Raw genomic sequence first — 21,118 nt, forward strand, 5'->3', positions numbered from 1 at the left:
CTTCTGTTGAACCAACTCCAACAGTGGATCCGATGGCTGTATCAGAAGCTTTCCCTGATAATAAATCGGAGATATACTGATGGTCACCATCTGAGAGATCGAGGTTATGCTCGTTGAAATCCTCGACCTCTGTTGCATGTGTGGCCTCTCCTCCAACAGATTCTTTCATTATGGCATCTACAGAATGTGTTGAGTCATAAATAACATATAAATTTAGACGAATATGCTCAAAACGAAGATTAATTTTACCTTTGTTGACCGGGACGGATTCGAGAGCTCCACTACCTGCACCCGCTTCTTTTAGCTTGACTAAAAGGAGACAAAGCGCACAAGTCATTAGAGGAGGCACGTGTTCTGACTCATTCATTTCTCGAAATTGTCTTCCGAATGGAGAAAGATCAGTACCTTTGTTTGAAGCCGATGGATCAATATTAGAAGTTGGTGGAACACCAGCTGTTTCATCTTTCAGAGCATCCTGCATTTGTTGGACGAAGCTGGACTCCTCAGCCTCCATACCGTCAGGAGAAGCGGTTTCAACTTGAAATTCTCCCTCTTCTTGACTCCCTACAAAGGTTGAGTGCGAAATAAGCCTGAGCATTAAGAAATATAAGAGCGATAAAGACGGATTGTTACCGTGTTCATCTGAAGAAACACCGCGGGCAGATGTCTCTTCTAAAGCGGGAAGACGAACACGTGGCTTAGAAGTGGCCTTCTTTCGTCTTTTTGATGGACGTGATTCATCTCGAACCTCAGATCCTTCATGACGATGTTTGGTGTGCAATTCAGCTCCGGGAAGGACTTGGGCTTGAGTTTGAGTGGAAGATTGTGATCTTCGCCGATGAGTAAGAGGCATTGTATCCTCTTCCTCCTCTTCATCTCCACTGAGAACCTCTACCGTCATCCGATTGGGATAAGTCATAACGACCCTCTCCCTCCTTCTTTTCGGAGCGTCTTGCGGTTGGACAGGAACAACAGGAGGGTTTACAAGTCCTCTCTTAAAGAAAGAATCAGGAAGACCAACTGCTTCCTCAGAACTTGAACCAGTCTTACCTGCCCCCTCAGAAGTTTCTATTTCATCACTATCAAACTCTTCTTCACTATCAGTTGGGCGGGCTAGTTCCTTTCCTTTTTTGGACGATTCGGCGACCTCTGTCCTTCGGGGTGATAACATAGTTTCACGGGTCACCTCTGTCGTATGCTGCGGAGCTGCCTCTTCTTCTGAGTCTGATATCCGCCTATTCCGAGTGACAATATTGGCAGCTATCAGCCACTTACAATAAAGGAAGGTCATCCTTAGAGGCGGCAATTCCAAGGGGAGATCGAACTCAACATTGGTACAACCGATGACGCTCCAAAACCAAGCTCTCGCCCCCATCAATAAGTCTGCCTCGAACGCTAAGTTGACGGTTCGGATTGCCGACATACAGTTGGTCATAGCCGAATTGGCGAGCAAATCGACATGGAAAATAAGGTTCAATGTGACAAACCTCTTTCACCCTGAGCACTAGATAACCAGGTCGAATGTTCATCAGCCATCTGAAGCACCCGACATCCAAAACGGTGCGATTCTGCCTTGGTTCTTCAGCATCCAATAAGGTCGTATTGTATGTGCCGGAGAATCGAGGGAAGCAAGGGAATAATTCCCAACATTTGTGAACTTTAAAGTGCCTCGTTATATCCATCCACCGATGTTTAACCCATTTACAGCCCTCAAGATTTTGTAACAAAGGGAGGCTAGGGTCCACCGTCTCAGGAGCTTCCATTAAATCTGGCTGGTGAAGTACTAACCAAGTCATCAAATAAGTATAAGGTAATTCCAGCTTCGGAACGAATACGCCGGTGGAAGATTTCTTTCCCTCTTGAGTAAGCACGGAAACTAATTGGCGTAATCCACTGTGGATGCCGGCCACCATAGCAGGAAGCAAGGATAATTTACGACCTGTAACTAATTGGACGGCTGGATACAACACCTCGATCGGCATCGAATCGGAGGGTTGATGAGGAACGACGCACCTTTTCAGCCAGAAAGCCTGCCAGCAGGGTAGTAGGATGAATCGGAACCCCAGCTTGCCACAGATAAGACGAAATTTAGTACTATAAGGAAACCCGTCTTCTGAATGAGAGGTATAAGATTGTGCGTTCGTTTTCTCTAACAGCCGGTTGATCTCATTCGGAGTCAAAGAAGATAATCCACACACCTCTTCCGAACGATTATCAAGGTTCTTGAACAAATAGTCGGCGAATTGTTTCAAGCTAATATGGGGATATTTCTTCTTAGCTTTAGTCTCCATCTCAGCCATGGCTATGTGATAATGACAAGTTAATTCCCATAAAGTGTCATGGGTCACAGCTGACCGATCTTTCATCTTATTCAATTGACTGGCGGTTGGGAAGAATTCTTGATATGGGACATCACCTATAGGCAAACCAGACACCTTCATCATTTCATGTAATGGTAACCCGAGTTCCCCATTCTTGGTGAAGAATGTATTCGTGTCAGGGTTGTAGATCTCGAACAAACAAAGAAAATGACCTACACTGATCTGCAAACCATACATACTGGCACGGATCGGGACTGACAACCCTAATTCTGCCAATTCTCGCCCCCAGCGATTCAACACATATCGGGTCATTCTGGTCCACCACTTGTCTCCAAAATAATGGACCCATCCATAGCATCTGAAATTCTGGTTGGGTAATTTCTTTCCCAATGCAGCTAATCGATTCTTCACGGTGTTTGCCTACGCTGTCTTTTCGTTCTGAGGTATATTATCTTGACCTAAGATACCCGGATGAAGTCCTCGCACAAAAGCCCTGTCACTGGAACCCGGGGTGGCTTCCTTCCCAATAAAACCACAGTGAATACGCTCGTGGTTTTCAGTCAATCTCTAGAACATTTCACGTCCAACTGACAAATTTTTGAACTTTAAAAGTGAATGCTCCCGAGGAATCCAGGGCAGATACAGGAATAATGACCTACTCTCATATAACCACTACGCAGGTCTACAAGAAACGATCGTCGGATCTCTTACAGAGTCACTAAACAAGAAATCTGGCTTCCTTATGCACTGGTTTGAGTCTTGCTCTGAAATTAAAGTTGCGTCCGTGATTAACCGTCGCAGAATACGACAACTACCTCACCGAATCAACTCTCTGGCCCCTTCGCTGTAGTCTGACTTGAATTGAGGAGCTGATTCAACTAATAGAATCCCCTCATAATAAGAATGAGTGACACTACTTTGGCCCGTAACCTCATTAGCAGTGAAGATTGCAGAAGGAAAAGGGACTGATAAAGAAGACATACACATAAATTGTGTAAGAATAGTCCTAAAATTTTAGAGAAGACGGTATATCTTACTCCATAAGATATAATCGCCACCTCATAACAGGTGCGACGATTTTCTATCTACCACATGTGTAAAAGAGATATGCGTTACTATGCACGAGCATTATAACGACATATCAAAACCTTTCAACACACATGTGTGTAAAAGAGATATGCGTTACTATGCACGAGCATTATAACGACATATCAAAACCTTTCAACACACATGTGATGATACGAAATCGCCCCTGTATATTCTAAAGTGTGTTTTGTCCAAGCAAAACAAACACTTTCTAGCGTCGATCCCCTCAAAGGAGGATACCGGCTCTTCTTGAATGTATCTCAAAGAATGACAAGCGATGGTTTGCATACAAATACAGATATATACATATGAAATTGACAAAATACAGTGTTTAAATTCGTGAAAGGGTGAAAGAAGTGTACCCCCATGCGAAGCAGCAACGGGAGCAGCCCCCTCAGTGGTCTGAACAGTAGGATGACCCCGGGGAACTCGAGATCTACGCGGCGACATGATGAAAATACGAGCTACATTGAAATCCAACGAGAAAGTTAGGGTTTTGAGCATGGAATTGACAAAAATATCACAAAATACAGTTGAAATACGCATGCAGAGGAAGGAATTAAAGAAAATCGAAATTTCAAAAGAGGAAAGGGAGAATAGACCTCCAAACTTCGAATGAAATCCCTCCAAACAAGAACCCTATTCAACTCAAGGGCAAAGAGAAGAAAAAGAGGTCGAAAACTCATCGGAAATCGCTTGAAAATCGCCCAAAAAGATCGCTAAAATCGACGTGAAAAGCCACCAAAAAACCCTAAGTCGGGGTTTTATAACCCGACTTCGCCGAGCGAGACAGACTTTACTGTCTCGCACCGCGAGATAGCATTTACTGTGAGACAGTATAAGCTGTCTCGTATCACGAGACGGTAAAGATTGTTTTGAGTATAATAGGCGATATCACGGTGTTTCGATACACATGAATACTCCAATAGGTACACGAGTCTAAACTGTTTCCCTACCCTCAACAGGAAGTTTCTGGAGAATATTACTCTGAATATTCTTAAGAATAACCTGACGAACTCTCAACGGGTGTATAAGTATCAATTTGATGACAAAAGCTGAACTCACAAGTACAAATACCAGCTTCAATTCAAAATCTCGACAATGGTCAAGCGATAAACACGGTACCAGAAGGATATTAGCTATTCTATAAAGAACTGAATAGACTAAAGGAAGAAGAGATTGGGAGTTGAAGACATTTACGGGTCCTTCTACACGATCTACTCAACCAAGCATTGAAAGGATCATAAGTAAAATCTATCTTATCCAAAGTATCCCAGACTCCTCTATAAAAGAATGAGTCTGGAATACTTTAGAGGGGGTATCTGTAGACATCAAAAAATACTGATAGATATCTAAAAATCACAAGAATTGACTTCATACTGTCTTAGAAAGATTAAGACATGTATGGACTGTCTCGCCAGCGAGACGGTGTTTGCTGTCTCGCCAGCGAGACGGTGTTTGCTGTCTCGCCAGCGAGACGGTGTTTGCTGTCTCGCCAGCGAGACGGTGTTTGCTGTCTCGCAGCGAGACGGTGTTTGCTGTCTCGCAGCGAGACGGTGTTTGCTGTCTCGCAGCGAGACGGTGTTTGCTGTCTCGCAGCGAGACGGTGTTTGCTGTCTCGCAGCGAGACGGTGTTTGCTGTCTCGCAGCGAGACGGTGTTTGCTGTCTCGCAGCGCAGTTACAGCAAAAACTGCCAGGCAGTTGGATTTTCCGAGACAGTATTTACTATCTCGGAGGCCGAGACAGCAAACACTGTCTCGACCGCCGAGACAGTAAACACTGTCTCGCAGGCTTAACTTTGTCGTTTGTTGTATTTTTTCAGTTACGTGTCCCAAAGGCTATAAATACCCCCCTAGGGTCACCACTGACGGGGATCGAGCAAATTGGAGCATATCTGAGCATAGAGAGTAGAGAGAAAACAACAAGAATTGAGTTCCTCGCGTGATTCCTTGAGATTCGAGCTTTGACTTGATCTTAAGAAGAGTGATCATCTTACTTTGATAAGATATTCACTTAAAATTCCTACTTCGATAAACGAAGGAAGAATCTTTAAACCCCTCACAATCTGTGATTGGTGGTCCACGAGTCAAAGCACTCCCAGCACAGGCAAAGTCCCACAAAACAGGAGTCGATAAACGATTTCTGTGTTATTTTCCAAGAGAGTTGTAATTTGCTTATTTTTCATTGTAATTCTCTGTAAACAATTTAAGTTTTAATGGAATCTACGATGAAAACAACTTTCGACCAAAACAATCACTTTATGCGGGTTAACCTTAAAGATAACATTATACACTAATGTAACATATATGCCCATAATTAGATTTAATCCAACAATCTCCCACTTAGGCACTATATGTTTCATTAAAACATGTACAACCTTATGAGCTCAGAATTTGCTATCACAAATAAGGGTATTTTCGAACAATCTCGTCTATTGACAATATCAATATAGGATCAAAGCGGCATTCGTCACATTTATCATGACTAAACCCATCAATGGTCACATATACCAATACAATCAAACGACATAGATCAATCATAGATGTGCAGCATAAAAATACATGCAATATGATCAGTACATGTTTATTTTCAACTGGTCCTACTTTAAACTTTAGTGAGGTCAAAACCAAACATAATGAAATAAAGTATCTTAACTGAATACTTTATTCTGATCAGACAATACAACCAAACACAAAGCACCAAAAAATTACAAACTCCTACTAAATCATGATATCCTCGAATAATACCACACCTATATGAGCAGTGTGCTCATGAAAGACCATGGGTGACAACCCTTTAGTAAGAGGATCTGCTATCATGGAGTTTGTCATAATGTGATCTATAGATATCTGTCCACTCTGTTCCCTTTCTTTCACAACAAGGAACTTAATATCAATATGTTTTGACTTAGTCGAGCTCCTGTTGTTATTAGAATACATCACTGCTGATTTATTATCACTAAATAACTTAAGTGGTCTTTCAATATTATCCAGAATGCGCAGTCCAGTGACCAAATTTTGCAACCATATTCTATGATTGGATGCCTCATAGCAAGCTACAAACTCTGCTGCCATAGTGAATGAAGCTACACGTGTCTGTTTGACACTTTTCCATGATATAGCTCCTCCTGCTAACATATAAATGTAGCCTGATGTAGACTTTCTACTATCTTAGCATCCAGCAAAATCAGAATCAGAGTACCCAATGACCTTTAGCTGATCTAATTTTCTATATATGAGCATGTAATCTTTTATTTTCTGAAGATACCTCATAACCCTTTTGACTACTATCCAATGATCCGTACCAGGGTTGCTTAAGTATCTGCCTAATATCCTAACAATGTACGCAATATCTGGACGTGTACATACTTGAGCATACATTAGACTTCCTACAGCCGAAGCATATGGAATCTTCTGCATTTTCTGAAATTCAAGGTTACCTTTAGGGCACTGATTGAGACTGAATTTGTCTCCTTTAGCAACAGGGGTTTCACCTGGTCTGCAATTTTGTATGCCAAATCTTTTGAGTACTTTATTGATATAGATCTTTTGTGATAATCCAAGTATACCTCAAGAACGATCTCGATGTATCTGGATTCCTAATATAAAAGAGGCGTCCCCAAGATCTTTCATCTCAAAAATCTTTGATAGAAATCTCTTGGTTTCATGTAACATGCTTATATCATTAGTAGCAAGTAATATATCATCGACATACAGAACCAAGAAAATATACTTACTTCCACTAAACTTGTGATATATACAGTCATCAACAATATTAATCTCAAAACCAAACAAGATAATTATTTGTTAAAACTTGTAATACCATTGACGAGGAGCTTGCTGGAGTCCATAAATGGATTTTCTTAATTTGCAAACCATATTCTTCGGGTCTCCTGACACAAAGTTTTCTAGTTGCACCATATAAATCATCTCATCAATATCTCCATTGAGAAATGCAGTCTTAATATCCATCTGATGTAACTCAAGATCAAAATGAGCAACAAATGCCATGATTGTTCTAAAAGAGTCTTTCGATGAAACCGGAGAGAAAATCTCTATATAATCAATGCTTTCCTTTTGAGTAAAGCCTTTAGCTACAAGACGTGCCTTATCTCTCCACATTACCATTTGCATCCTGCTTGGTTTTAAAAATCCATTTACAACCAATTGGTTTTGCACCTATTACCATTTGCATCCTGCTTGGTTTTAAAAATCCATTTACAACCAATTGGTTTTGCACCTTCTGGCAATAGGACAAGTTCCCAAACCTTATTGTCTTGCATAGACTTGTACTCTTCATTTATAGCATCAATCCACTTTTGAGAGTTAGAACTTTTCATAGCCTGAAGGAAGTTGATTGGATCATCTTTTATCATTCCATTATTTTCTTCATGTTCTTGGAGAAATGCAATATAATCATCCAGAATAGCATTTCTTCTTTCTCTCGTGGATCTCCTTAATGGCACTGGTTCCTGAGATTGTTGAGTTTGTTCTTCTGGAATAAGGAGTTGATCAACATTGTCATCTTGAAGCTCTAGATTTACTTCTTGATTAATAATAGGTATAAGAACCTGAATATTATCAAGAGTAACTATATGGATTGGATCTGAAGCCAATTTTTCCTCAAACGCAATGTCTCTAACCTTATTTCTCCCCCCTAAACTCAACATCCTCAAAGAATGTTGTTGTCCCCGTCTCAAAAATATTCCTGAGTGTGTGATCATAAAACTTATAGCCCTAGAGCATTGAGAATACCCAATAAAGTAGTTGCTAACTGTTTTGGAGTCCAAATTCTTTTTATTTGGCCTATAAGGCCTTGCCTCGGCTGAACATCCCCAAATATGTAAGTGCTTTAAACTGGAAATTTGACCAGTTCATAGCTCATAAAATGTTTTAGCAACTGTTTCACTTAGTACTGTGTTTAGAATGTAAGCTGTTGTTTTTAGTGCTTCTCCCTAGAGTGACTCTGGTAAAGAAGAATGAGCAATCATACTTCTTATCATATCCTTAAGAGTCCAGTTTTGTCTTTCAGCTACACCATTCATGCTAGGTGAACCCGACATAGTATACTGTGGGATGATATCGCATTCCTCTAAGTATCTAGCAAATGGTCCTGAACGTTGTTCACCTGAACTATCATATCTGTCGTAGTACTCACCACCACGATCAGACCTAACGATTTTAATTCTTTTGTTGAGTTGATTCTCAACTTCAGCTTTATAGGCTTTAAACATGTCCAGAGACTCAGATTTTTCATGAATGAGATATAGGTACCCATAACGTGAGTAATCGTCTATGAATGATATAAAGTATTGTTGACCATTCCAAGATGTCGTAGGGAATGACCCACAAATATCCGTATGTATCAATTCTAAGATGTCTGAAGATCTTTTGGCACCTAATCTCTTAACTTTGGTCTATTTTCCCTTGATATATTCGACACATACGTTGAAATCTAAAAAATCAAGAGAATCTAAAATGCTATCAGACACAAGACGCTCAACTCTACGTTTTGAGATATGACCCAAGCGCTTATGCCATAATATCATCGAATTTTCTTTATTTAATTTACGCTTAGTTCCACGTGATTCCACATGCAAAGTTTTATTATAAGAAGCAATTGTATTAAGCAAATATAGGTTGTCATAAGTACTCAAGTAACCAGTTCCCATAACATTTGAATTAAAAGAAAAACTGAATTAATTGTTTCTAGATGAACAATAATAATCTGATTTGTCCAATACAGAAGCAAAAATAAAATTCTGTCTAAAAGACGATACTACAAAAGTATCTTTCAAACCCAAATAAGAACTAGTTCCTAACAGCAACCTAAAATGCCCAATTGCTTCCACATCTACCGATTATCCATCTCCCATAAAGATGTGTCTTTCAACATCACTTGGCTTTCGATAGATCAGGCAACCCTACATAGAAATACTTATGTGAGTAGTAGCATCAAAGTCTAACCACCAAGTGTTTCTAGGTACTGAAGCTAAATTAACCTCAGAACAGAACAAAGTAAGGAACATACCCTTCAAGTTCGCCTAAAGTGATCAACAAATCTAGCCTAAAATTGAGCATCAAAAGCTCACCTGAAATAGAGGTAACCGTCATCCCCTAAATTCCGTATGTTTTCACGCACGTTCTCCTGCACGAACACCCCTTAGGGTTTCGTTCTGAACCGTCGCCGCCGCTGCTTAAGCTCCTAACCCTAAGGTTTTGAAACCCTAGGGCTTCCTGATGCCGCCATCCCTGTCTTCGTTTGACAGCGGGCCGCCAGCGAACATCGCCGACGAGGAGCGAAGCGTTCGATGACTAAATCACAATTGATTTCTTGATTTCGATTTTGAATTTTAATCCAGATCTAAATCATCGAATCAAAAAATTGATAAAGTTGCACACAATATGGATTGTAGGTTGTCTAAAAATCATAATAGATAGCTGACCCCCCATCAAACACCGATGATGAAAGTTACAATCTGACGACTTTCACACCCCAAAACAGCCAAGGCAAAGATCACTCAACAATGGTCTTTACAACGCTCTACAGAAGAAGTTATAAGTTATTAGCTCCTTCTAAAACGCGAAATGCACCTTCGCATTTCAGTTCATGAAACACAGGCGACCCCCACATTTCTAACCCCCAGCAAACAAAACGCGGACAACCCTCGCATTTTTCAACATCCAGCGGGTGACCCTCGCATTTTTTAACATTCAACGGGTGCCCAACTCCGCGTCTCCAGTCTAAAACGTGGAGTTAGGGTCCTGAACACCAACTTAGGCATTGTTTGACTCATTCAACATGAGCTGAACGGTTCCAAAACCATTTCCCACGATTTGGGGGCGGTTATACCCCCACTTAGGAGTGATTTAAGGGGCGGTTGCACCCCCTTAATCCCCTATAAAAACGAGTAAACTCAACTGAGTTTGGGGCTTCTTTTTCGGCTGGGTTTTTTGGATCTTAAACTTGGCAGCGAAGAGGAGATCTTCGGCTTGGCAGTAAGGGGGAGATCGATGGGTTTTTTGGATCTTAAACTTGGCAGCGAAGAGGAGATCTTCGGCTTGGCAGTAAGGGGGAGATCGATGTTCATCCTTCACAACGTTCGTCAACAAAGAGATTTCATCCTTAGCTATAAACCGATTTCGGTTAAATTAACTCTTTCATAGAGTTTCAAACTCATTCAAAGTTATCAACTCGTCCAGAGTTCTAAAACTTGCTTTGCAAGTTCTCCACAACGTCAAATCGTGAGGAGATGTCCATGTTCCAGTGAAACAAGATGTTCGGATCGTTAACGGAGAGCAAACTCGACGCGAGCATTCGAGGGAGACACTCCATCGCCACCGTGAAGAACCCAGAATTCAAACTCGACGCGAGCATTCGAGGGAGACACTCCATCGCCACCGTGAAGAACCCAGAATTAAACAAAGGGAAGAATCCAGATCATTCTCCTCTCTTTCGCCACCGTGAAGAACCCAGAATTAAACAAAGGGAAGAATCCAGATCATTCTCCTCTCTTTTATAATCAGAAAATCCAATTGTAATCGATATTGAGAGGATTTTAATCATTCTTTTTCTAAGCAGTTAGAGAGAATAAATCAAATACGATTCTTACATTCTTTTTACTATAAATTTTCCATCAAACAAAAGATGGCGGCTTTGCTGGGGATTAGCTTCTCTGACGAAGAAAAGGTGGCGTAATCCGACGTCAAGCTCGCTGGAACGACTATTGAAACTCTGATCATCGAGTTCAATCAAGCCAAGTTTGAGGAGGCCCTCTCCTCCGGACCCCTTAGCCCCAAGGCTATGTGTAAGATCCATAAAGTTTCTAAGGAGACTAAAGCTCCAGTTGTGGCTGACTCATCGAAGGACTGTCTCCCTTGGGGGTTGCACTGTTCATACAGTCCCCTCTTTGAAGGAGAAGACTTAGCTTCAGCACAGCAACAAAAAAAGCCGATCCTCCAATCAACACGAGCTTCGTGTTTGTGAGCCTCAACACGAGCTCTGCATAAGCCAAGTTAAATGCAGCCCTAAGGGGTGCGTTTCTCAAATAAAATGCAACCCTCAGAGGCGCGTTCCAATATCAAAACGCAGACCTTAAAACTGCGTTGATCTGGCAGAACGCAACTCTCATGAGTGCGTTCCAGAACCAAAACGCAACTCTCAGGAGTGCGTTTCACAAATTGAACGCAACTCTCAGGCATGCGTTTCATCACCAAAACGCAGACTTCAAGATTGTGTTTCATCAGCAAAACGCAGATCTCAAGACTGCGTTTCATCAGCAAAATGCAGACCTCAGGATCGCGTTTCACCAGCAACACCTGGAGCTCAGGCACACATTCAGGTAACAAAATCCAATACAGAACCTGGTGTATACCGTAGAGCTTCGGGGCGCTACCCCGAACCCCGTCGGGGGGTAGTCCATCCCCCCCGGACCCCCGGCCAGGGGCGCGCCGCCCCCTGGACCCCCGGCTCGCTGATATAAAAAGTCCATGGATTTCGTTACCCGAATGCTCTGCGTAGCACGACTAGATTGAGGGGTGGATATAAAAAGTCCATGGATTCAAGGTATCTCAACCAGATCCATGTTCACTAAGAGCCAGTCCTGTCCAATCATGGACTGGGGGTTCCAATTCAAGCCTCACGGTCAGTGAGTAACTCTTCTCGAGTTTCTGCAATAGATTTGAGAGAGTTCATATCAAGAGAAAGACCGATGTAACAAGTTATTCGTTCATTCTAATGTGAACGACTGATTCTTACGGTCCTCTCGAAATGTCAATGCTGCTCCTATACGGCCAAACCATTGGTGTTCGACTAATTAACGAACGTTGCCTTGCCTAACCAACGACGACGTTCGCACAAGGAGAAGTCTCCAGAGACCGAATATCCTGGTGTCACTATCAATGTGATCGATAGAGGGAAAGCCTCAGGTCCTAGTTCCGATAACTCTGAGACAAGTCGTTCACTGACCGTCAGATAAATCGCTAACGAGTTTGAAGGAATCTACCAACACACTCGGACGCGAATATGAGCCATTCCCCCTATCAACTATCGGAGGTTAGCCAGAGGAACTAATTCCAATGATGAACACTCAGCCATTGTAGAGTCCCAATCATCAAGCTCTTTTGTTGAACATGAGAGCTTCGCTTATATAACGAGAAACCATGAAGATCTTGTGAAGAGACTTGATGAGCAGGAGGCCAAGCTCAAATCTCAGCAGGAGGCCATCAATAAACTCTTAGCCCTGATGAATCAAATCGTCGCAGACAAGGCCAAATCTCAGAAGATAGATTCTCCACCTAGGCAAGAATCTTCCCGAAGAGGAAGAACATCTTCATCCCGACTTCACACAAGCAAAGGGAAGGAAAAAGTGGTTGATGGTGCTGCTTCTGATCAAGAAGCTCATAACCTGAAATCTTCCTATGATGAAGGAAGAGAGACGGAGAACGAGCAAAATCTCTAATCTGCCAAAATGGAAGAATTAGAAGCCCGCCTTAATGCCATTGCCAACAGAAGCGAGCTCCAAGACGAGAGAGTTGTCAGACCCTATCCTGCCGAATGGGATGCAGCCCCTTATCCTCCAAAGTTCGAAGTCCCGATGCTACAAACTTTTGACAGCACGGGATCACCGAACTAATATATCTATCATTTCAAGTTACAGACTGGGAATGTGATATCAAACGATGCCATACTGACTCGATTGTTTATTGGTACCCTCAAGGGAGTTACCTTGGAATGGTTCAGGAAACTGTCTGCGGGATGTATCCAAAAGTGGGCGGATCTAGAGAGACTCTTCCTATCGAGATTCTTTGAAGAGGATACAGAAGTCTCCATCCATACCCTTCTCGCCACTAAGCACAAGAAGAGGGAATCCGTCAAAGCCTTTGTCAAGATGTTTCGAAGCATGGCTCTCCGATGTTCGTCAAGTATGACACAGTCTATCTTAGTGGAGACCTGTCGACACAACTTGCAGACCGACCTTCTAGCACAAATGAGGGTTACAGAATGCTGTTCCTTGAGACAATTAATCTTTTAAGGCGAACATGCTCAAAAGATTATTGTCAGGATCAAAGCTGAAGAACAAAGTAGGTAGGATCAACCTGAGCAATCGGACCAAGTCCAATCTTCTTAGTCAGAAGGGGAAGATACTCCGGCCACTGAAGCCAATCCTCTTCAGTAGGATGGCGGGTCCAACAACTATCACGTTAACGGTTACCTCTGATAGTCAAACTTGTTAGATAGTGGCCCATTAGGCAATGTGCTATGTCTGCTCCTTTTCCCCTCTGCACTTGTTCAAGACTGGGGGTTAGTTTATTTGTAGTTTATTGGATTATGAATAATAAATTTTCTGAGTTGTCATGTTCAATAGAATACCTCTGTCAACCATAAATCTACCAAAACTATTAAGTTAACAATACACCTCTGATAGTCCATTTCCCCTAAATTCTCCCACAAATCCTTTTTAAGTAGGATGGTGGGCATATCAAAACTATCACGTTAATGATCACCTCTGATAGTCCATTTTCCCCAAATTCCCCCACCAATCATCTTCAAGTAAGATGGTGGGTCTATCAAAACTATCACATTAATGATCACCTCTGATAGTTTATTCCCTCCAAATTCTCCTATCAATCTTCTTCAATAGGATGGTAGGTCTATGAAACTATCACGTTAACAGTTACCTCTGATAGTCCATCAACTTGCCAATCTTCTTTAATAGGATGGCAGGTCCATAAGACTATCACGTTAAAAGTTATCTCTGATAGTCAAACTCATCAGATAATGACCTACCAGGTGATGTGCCTCTATTCCGACTTCATGGATAGTTCCCCACAAGGCGATGTGCCTTGTTTATCTCTTTTTATTCTCCTGCTAAGTCTTAATCAAGACTGGGGGTTGGTTACTTGGAATCCACTGGATTAAGAGTAACGAATTTTTCACATCGTCGAGTTAACATTACACTTCTAACGATCATCACCCCCACAGAGTATGAATGCAACTTGCATCACTCATAATTTGTCAAGTTAACAATATATCTCTGGCGATCAACTTATCAATCCTTGTTAATAGGATGATAGGCCCTCAAAATTGCTCAAATCGCAATCTTCCCCAACAAGACACTAAGTATTCAAAATCTTGTTCAAATCACAAGTATCAAAATTCATCGCTTCTGGTGATAAACTCACCTAGCAAGTTTCCCCAGCGAGACTCTAATTCCTAAAATCTTGTGCAAGTCATAAGTACAAAATCCGGTCACGTTAACACTAAACCTCTGACAAATTCACTTATCAATCCTCTTCAATAGGATGATAAGTCCATAAAGTTGCTTCAATCGCAACACAAATCCTATCACATTAACACTAAACCTCTGACAAATTAACTTATCAATCCTCTCCAATAGGATGATAAGTCCACAAAGTTGCTCCGATCGTACACTTATCAATCCTCTCCAATAGGATGATAAGTCCACAAAGTTGCTCCGATCGTAACAAATTCTCTTGTCACGTTAAAACCACACCTCTGACAATCAACTTATCAATCCTCTCCAATAGGATGATAAGTCCACAAAGTTGCTCCAATCGCAACACAAATCCTGTAACGTTAATATTAAACCTCTGACAAATCAACTTATCAATCATCTTCAATAGGATGATAAGTCCACAAAGTTGCTCCGATCGTAACAAATTCTCTTGTCACGTTAAAACCACACCTCTGACAAATCAACTTATCAATTCTCTCCAATAGGATGATAAGTCTACAAAGTTGCTCCAATCGCAACATAAATTCCCATCATGTTAACACCAAACCTCTGACAATTAACTTATCAATCTTCTTCAATAGGATGATAAGTCCACAAAATTGCTCCGATCACAACAAATTCCCGTCATGTTAACACCAAACCTCTGACAATTAACTTATCAATCCTCTTCAATAGGATGATAAGTCTACAAAGTTGCTCCGATCATAACAAATTCCCATCATGTTAACACCAAAACTCTGATAATTAACTTATCAATCCTCTTCAATAGGATGATAAGTCCACAAAGTTACTCCGATCACAACAAATTCCCGTCATGTTAACACCAAACCTCTGACAAAATCCACTTATCGACTCTCTCCAATAGAGCGATAGGTACTCAAAATTACCCCGATCGTAATATTCTTCTTGTCACGTTAATATCACACCTCTGATAAAATCAACTTATAGACTCTCCTTAATAGAGCGATAGGTCCACATACCCGTCAAGTTAATATCACACCTCTGACGACCAAATCAACTTATCGACTCTCTTCAAAAGAGCGATAGGCCCATAAAATACTGTTAGGTTAACATCACACCTCTAACAGTCAAACCCTCTCCAATGAACTTGTTAATCCTTTTTCAACAAGAATAGCAAGTTTTCATCATAAAATCCCAGTGGATTAAAGATTTTCTAGAATTATCCTAGTGATAATAAAGAAAATTTCTGAATTCCACTCTAAGTGAAAATTCATGCCAAGTTAATACTACATCTCCGGTGCTTCCAACTTTCTTTCAGTGTTTCAAGTAACACAGGAAGAAACAGTAATAAAGTCTACGTATTCAATATCGTAGCCAGTGATTATCATTAAATTAATAATCTCTGAATCCATACCTTGCATGTATGGGGAATTTTATCCTGAATCCTAAGTAGGGATAAGTCAACGCCTAATACGTGTTGCCGGTTAGTCTTTGACCGTAAGAAGGATAAAAACCCACGTATTCAACATCATGACAGGTCGTTATTAATAACGCCAGAATCCATACCTTACACGTATGGGAGACTTTATCTTGATCCCTAAATAGAGATAAGTCTGTATCTAACACATGCTGTCGGGTAGCGTATTCCCGTGAAAATAGCAAAGCCCACGTATTGAACATAGTGACAGGTCGTTATTAATAACGCTAAAATCCATGCCTTACACGCATGAGGGACTTTATCTCGATCCCTAATTAGAGATAAGCCTACGCCTAATACGCGTTACCGGTTAGTCTTTTCCCGTGAAAATGACAAAGTCTATGTATTCAAAATCATAGCATCAAGTCTAAGAGGGTTCATTCTCTTAGCACAATATTACATGTGAAACGGATTCAAATAATTCACATGCTAGCCCGACTCAAACGGTAGTCGGTAAAGGCTTATCAAATCCGTTGATAGCTAAGGGTTTGCCAAAAATCCTATGCATGTTTACAGGTTCATCAACTTAATGGATGTGAACCGAGACTTGAAACAGATGAGCTAAAGACAAGTCTTAAAGACTTAGTCAAAAAAATGCATGAGAGCCACCTCCACGTCTCAAGTCGAAACGCCAAGGTCAGACCCGCGTTGCAAACACCAAAACGCCGAGGTCACACCAGTGTTCCAAATTCAAAATGCAAAGGTGAGACCTGCGTCTCAAGTTCAAAACACAGGGGTCCACCCCCATATTCCAGAAGCAAGATTATGACGCATACCTTTATACAGGTCCTGCGTGGCAAATCCCTTCAACCAAGATGCCTTCGAAGCGGGTGTAGAGAACGACTCCTTTATGACAAGGAATCAACAACTCCAAGATCAGAGTTGAGATCCAAAGTATTCCGAAAATTCGTCCCAATCAATCGCGAACTTTCGAAAACTTTGGAGGGGGTTCTATAGACTGTCTAAAAATCACAATAGATAGCTGACCACCCATCAAACACAAATAATGAAAGTTACAATCTGACGACTTTCACACCCCAAAACGGCCAAGGCAAAGATCACTCAACAATGGTCTTTACAACGCTCTACAGAAGAAGTTATAAGTCATTAGCTCCTTCTAAAACGTGAAATTCACCTTCGCATTTCAGTTCTTGAAACACAGGAGACCCTCGCATTTCCAACCCTCAGCAAACAAAATGCGGATGACTCTCGCGTTTTTCAACATCCAGCGGGCGACCCTCGCATTTTTTAACATTCAACGGGTGCCCAACTCCACGTCTCCAGTCTAAAATGCGGAGTTAGGATCATGAACACCAACTTAGGCGTTGTTTGACTCATTCAACATGAGCTGAACAGTTCCAAAACCATTTCCCACGATTTGGGGGCGGTTATACCCCACTTAGGAGTGATTTAAGGGGCGGTTACACCCCCTTAATCCCCTATAAAAACGAGTAAACTCAACTGAGTTTGGGGCTTCTTTTTCGGCTGGGTTTTTTGGATCTTAAACTTGGCAGCGAAGAGGAGATCTTCGGCTTGGCAGTAAGGGGGAGATCGACGTTCATCCTTCAGTAACGTTCGACAACAAAGAGCTTTCATCATTGGCTATAAGCCGATTTCGGTTAAATCAACTCTTTCATAGAGTTTCAAACTCGTTCAGAGTTATCAACTCGTCCAGAGTTCTAAAACTTGCTTTGCAAGTTCTCCACAACGTCAAATCATGAGGAGAAGGCCACGTTCTAGTAAAACAAGATGTTCAGATCGTCAACGGAGAGAAAACTCGACGCGAGCATTCGAGGGAGGTACTTCATCACCACCGTGAAGAACCCAGAATTAAACAAATAGGAGAATCCAGATAATTCTCCTCTCTTTTGTAATCAGGAAATCCAATTGTAATCGAGATTGAGAGGGTTGTAATCATTCTTTTTTTAAGCAGTTAGAGAGAATAAATCAAATACGATTCTTTCATTTTTTTTACTACAAATTTTCCACCAAACATGGATCAAACAACCAAATTGATCCAGATTGAACCGAAAGAAAATAGAAACCAAAGCATGAGCTTTTACTGTTCATTCGTGCACGCTACAGTGCCACGAACAACAGATTTTAATAATACAAGATTAAGATAAAAAGAACCCTAATTTCATAATCTTAAACATAAATCTCAAAGAATTAAACACAGTTGCTCTGATACCACTTGTTAGATCTTAATTAAAGATCTAATACATAAAACTATGATTAATTCAAAGAGTTTAATAATAATTAGCGGAAGCAATAACTGAATCCATGACGATTTGAGCACGGATCTGAATTAGGGTTGATCTTCTAATCTGAAAGGTTTCTCTTTTGAGAATTCTCTTTAGATGGGGATTAGAGAATGGAGAACGCAACCTTTAGATTAGGGACCATAACCCCTTTATATAGATTTACAATTTTCTAATTTAGCCCCTCATAAAATTAGAATTACAGTTTGGTATCTGCACAATTCGCCCATGACACATTTAAATACCCATTAACCCAATTGACTTAATTGATCACTTTATGCGGGTTAACCTTAAAGATAACATTATACACTAATATAACATATATGCCCACAATTAGATTTAATCCAAAAAGTAAGCTCGCCCCCTATTTTTATCCATTCTGTGGAGAAAATGCAAGAACCTTTCCTATAACCCTTTTGTCAGTGCCAATATTGAACTAACTCGGATAGAACAATATTGTAACAAGAAAAACTGCTGACTTTATCAATCGATGGAGGAACCTCAGCTTGCATTGTCCACATTAATATCAAAGGTAGAAGCCGTGAGAATGTGTATGAATAATTTTTAGCTAGATATAACAGTTCATTTGCAGGGAATTCGTCCGCTTACATTTGAAGAGGATTCCTCAAAGCTGCCTGACGCTAAGAATTATGTGGAGCGAGTTGCGAATTAAGCGCTTCAATAAAAGGAACCAAAACATTAAAACGAAGTTTCAACCACAACAAATTAAAAGGAATCTTCACCTTTCAATGACAAAAAGAAGAATGTGATAGCAACACTAGTCAAAGCAGAAGCATCAAGAACCTCAACAGGGCCATCATAATCCAAAGACCGACGATCTAATCGATGAAGAACTTGAAAAAATACTGCTAGCTAGATTACTAGATATATAAAGCTCATTCAGCTGCAGATAATTTAATTAAGCACAAATCTCATCAAAGATCCAAATAATCTAAGCACAAATTCTTGTCAAAGATTAATTGCTGGGCATTCAGAAAGCTCGTCCACAGAATGATCAACGACGACAATCGATCTCAAGAAATACATAAAGGAAAAGGAAGTCATACATATGCATGGCGTCGATATCATTGCTTCCCCAGTGAAATGAGAATGAAGACGGAGACGAAGATTCAGATCTATTTCACTTTCTCAGGGAGGCACTCGCCATCCAGGTTGTGGAAATAACAAAAGTCGGCAATCGTTTACAGCGAGAAGAGCAGCATTTCCACCTCAAGAAGTCTGGTCTCACGTCAGCGGCAAAACCTATATACTGTGAGCATCACCACAAGTATTGGTACGACATTTGACAATGCCGCTTGCTCAAAGATATCACTCGCAGATGATCGCGATGAGATGCACTGTAGAGTCTCACCACACTAGAAACTACAACATTTGGATTCTTAATTATGGTAAGAAACATTTTTTTTACAAACGCAAATCCGATGTCTGGTTAGTTTCAAAAGTATAAGGATTCCATATTTTGTTACTAATTTTTTTTTGGGGTCACTACAAGTATGTTTCATTGCAAATTAAGTATATGTTTGTCAAAATTGTAAAATAATAAATATTCGGGCTGAGTTGTTATAACTAACTTGATTATACTTCATATTTTTAATTGTCTTATTAATAAGAGAACTTGCTACATTTGTTGCAATAGAAAAATTTAGGCTAAATATCATAAAACTCCCCTTAACTTTGGACAATTATCATAAAATCCCTCTTAACTTTTAAAATATTAGAAAACCCCTTTAAGTTTATGGGTAATCACAAAATCCTTTTACTTTTTATTTTATAAAAAAAATCCCCCTAAATTATTTAGACGGGTTTTTGGTAAAAACTTAAAAGTTAAAGAGAGTTTTCTGATAAAATCTGAAAGTTAAATGGAGGATTTGTGACAATTCTATACTTAAGGGTAGGCTGATAATTTGGCAGTTAAGGAGGGTTTTCTGCTAATCCTATAGGCCCCGTTTGACAAAGGGTTAATGAAGAGGGGTTAAAGAGAAGGATTAATATACTTAGCCCATTTGATAGTCCGAAGGACTAAATTATTAACCCGTTAAATAAGTTTTATTTTAGCCTTTATGATCAGTTTTAGTGTTTGGGAATAACAATGATTTTGACTATTTTCTTTATAATTAGAAGGGTTAACTCTTATTCCATCTAAATAGGAGTATTAGTAAACCCCTCATTTTGAGGGGTTAACTCATTTTAACCCCTCTAGAGGGGTTAACTTAACCCTTCTATATTTTTTATGTTTGGAAAATTATGGAGGGTTAACTCACTTTAACCCTTATATAGATTTGTTGTGTTAGGCAGGTTAAGAAGGGGTTAAGTCTCCTTAACCCCTCTCTTAACCCTTTGCCAAACGGTACCATAAAGTTTTTTTTTGGCGTTTTTTTTGTTCGTTTTTTTTGGGGGTGGGGAGGTTCTGATATTTACCCAAAAATTTTCCGCAGCAATGTAGATTCCTTCATCTCGGCCGTCCGCTCAGAAACCAACGATGGATGAAAAGCTTACGATGTCACTGAATCTTTTGTGGACCCCATCGCCCTTCTAAATTAACCCCTAGGACAAATTTTCAAAACCAACCTTTTTGATTTTTTATTTGTAAAAAACGACCCATTTTCAAAATATTTGTAAAAACCGACCTGGTTTCAGCCTCAGCGCTGAAACCAGGTCGGTTTTTAAAAAAAAGTTTCCGAAACTTCACGGGAGTTGAACTCCCGTGAAGTTTAGCAGCTTTTAATTAAGCTG

Source organism: Asparagus officinalis, chromosome 3 (assembly GCF_001876935.1).
Source record: "Asparagus officinalis chromosome 3, Aspof.V1, whole genome shotgun sequence".
NCBI lineage: Eukaryota > Viridiplantae > Streptophyta > Magnoliopsida > Asparagales > Asparagaceae > Asparagus > Asparagus officinalis.